Source organism: Cebus imitator, unplaced genomic scaffold (assembly GCF_001604975.1).
Source record: "Cebus imitator isolate Cc_AM_T3 unplaced genomic scaffold, Cebus_imitator-1.0 Scaffold731, whole genome shotgun sequence".
NCBI classification, from domain to species: Eukaryota; Metazoa; Chordata; class Mammalia; order Primates; family Cebidae; genus Cebus; species Cebus imitator.
In genome coordinates, this window is record NW_016108046.1 from 58,076 (window position 1) to 61,065 (window position 2,990).

Consider the following 2,990-nt stretch of genomic DNA (forward strand, 5'->3'; position numbering starts at 1 on the left):
ACTGCAACCCCTGCCTCCTGGGTTGAAGCAATTCTCCTGCCTCAGCCTCCCAAATAGCTGGGATTATAGGCATGTGCCATCACGCCTGGCTAATTTTTTGTATTTTTAGTAGAGATGGGGTTTCACCATGTTGGCCAGCCTGGTCTCAAACTCCTGACATCAGGTGATCCACCTGCCTCGGCCTCCCAAAGTGTTGAGATTACAGGCATGAGCCACCACGCCCAGCCCATGTTTATTTTTTGACTTCACTATTCTATTATAGTGGAGTCTATTTCCCCTGCAACATGGAGCCTCTTATGACACTCCTCAGGTAGATAAATTAATACATATGTATAAAGAAATAGGCATTGGGAGACGGGGCGTGGTGGCTCACGCCTGTAATCCCAGCACTTTGAGAGGCTGAGGCGGGCAGATCATATGATCAGGAGTTTGAGACCAGCCTGGCCAACATAGTAAAACCCCACCTCTACTAAAAACACAAAAATTAGTTGGGCTTGGTGACATGCACCTGTAGTCCCAGCTACTTGGGAGGCTGAGGCAGGAGAATTGATTGAATCTGGGAGGCAAAGGTTGGGGTGAGCCAAGATTGTGCCACTCCAGCTTGGGCAATGGTGCGAGAATCAAAAAATAATAATAAGAAGAAATAGGCATTGGAAGACCAAGGCAGGAGGACCGCTTGAGACCAGCTGAGACAATATAGTGAGTGCTCATTTAAAAAAAAAAAATTATCCATGCATGGTGTGCAGACTTGCAGTCCTAGCTACTTCAGAAGATTGAGGTGGGCGATCCCTTGAGCTCAGGAGTTTGAGGTTGTAGTGAGTTGTGATTGGGCCACTATACTACAGCCTGAGTCATAGAGAGAGACCCTGTGTCTTAAAAAAAAAAAAAAAAAAAAAAAGGCTGGGCACGGTAACTCACACCTGTAATGCCAGCACTTTGAGAGGCCGAAGTGGGCAGATCATTTGAGGTCAGGAGTTTGAGACCAGCCTGGCCAACATGGCAAAACCCTGTCTCTAGTAAAAATAAATTAGCTGGGTGTGGTGGCTAATGCCTGTAGTCCCAGCTACTTGAGAAACTGAGGCAAGAGAATTGCTTGAACCTGGAAGGCAGAGGTTGCAGTGAGCTGAGATCATGCCACTGCACTCCAGCCTGGGTGACAGAGCGAGACTTTGTCTCAAAAATAAATAAATAAATAAATAAATAAACAAAAATTAAAAAAAGAAAGAAATATAGATATTACATATAATTGCTGGGCACGGTGGTGCATGCCTGTAGTCCCAGCTACTCAGGAAGCTGAGGTGGGAGGATCGCTTGAGTCCAGGAGTTCTGGGCTATAGTGCGCTATGCCGATTCGGTGTCCGCACTAAGTTCGGCGTCAGTATGGTGACCTCCTGGGAGCGGGGGACCACCAGGTTGCCTAAGGAGGGGTGAACTGGCCCAGGTCAGAAACAGAGTGGGTCAAAACTCCCATGCTGATCAGTAGTGGGATTGTGACTGTGAATAGCTACTGTACTCCAGCCTGGGCAACATAGACCCCGTCTCTAAAAAAAAAAAAAGGCATTACATATAATTACATATGCATATAGGCATGTACACATTCACCCTGGGATGATCATGGTTTTAGTAGGGCTCTTTTTGACTATTTCTTCCTCTGATTTCTCTGTTAAGCTGTCTGCCTCATTTTGTATTACACACATACGTTAGGCTTCACTAATTACTGTATTATTTGTGAGAGTGTTCCAGGGCATAAATTTCTCAGCAATCTGATACAATTAAATTCAGGTAAGGTAGTTGATGAGGTCCATCTTTGAGCAGGTGGGCCTTTCTTAGCTGTCTCCCTTCCTGGTTCTCACATACTTCTATGAGGCCTGGTTCCTAACAGGCAGCAGATAGGTATCAGGTACTGGTCGGTGGCCTTGGGGTTGGGGACTCCTGGTTTAGCGTATTGCTATCTTTTGTTGTTGTTGAGACAGGGTCTTGCTTTGTTGCCCAGGCTGGAGTGCAACACCGTGATCTTGGCTCATTGCAACCTCTACCTCCTGGGTTCAAATGATTCTCTTGCCTCAGCTTCCCGAGTAGCTGGGATTACAGGCATGTGCCACTACTGCTGGCTAATTTTATATTTTTAGTAGAGATAGGGTTTCACCATGTTGGTCAGGCTGTTCTCAAACTCCTGACCTCAGGATATCCACCTGCTTGGGCCTCCCAAATTGCTTCGATTACAGGCATGAGCCATGGTGCCTGCTGTATTGCCCTTAATACAGGGCAAGAAGAGCATGGCCAGGCGTGGTGCCTCATGCCTGTAATCCCAAAATTTTGGGAGGCTGAGAAGGGTGGATCACAAGGTCAAGAGATGGAGACCATCCTGGCTAACATGGTGAAACCCCATCTCTACTGAAAATACAAAAAATTAGCCAGGTGCAGTGGTGGGCTCCTGTAATCCCAGCTACTCAGGAGGCTGAGGCAGGAGAATCGCTTGAACCTGGGAGGTGGAGGTTGCAGTGAGCTGAGATCACGCCATTGCACTACAGCCTGGGCAACAAGAGTGAAACTCCATCTCAAAAACAAAACAAAACAAAACGAAACAAACAGGGCATGGTGACACATACCTATAGTCCCAGCTACATAGGAGGCTGAGGCAGGAGAATTGCTTGAACCCGGGAGTTGAAGTTTGCAGTGAGCTGAGATCATGCCACTGCACTCCAGCCTGGGCCACAGAGTGAGACTCCATCTAAAAAAAAAAAAAAAAAAAAATGGGGCACTTTGGTGGTTGCTCACACCTGTAATCTCAGCACTTTGGGAGGTCACCAACGTGGGCAAATCACTTGAGGAGTTTGAGACCAGCCTGACCAACATGGAGAAACCCCTTCTCTACTAAAAATACAAAAAATTAGCCGGGCATGGTGGCGCATGCCTGTAATTCCAGCTAGTTGGGAGGCTGAGGAGGGAGAATCAGTTGAACCTGGGAGGTGGAGGGTGTGGTGAGCTGA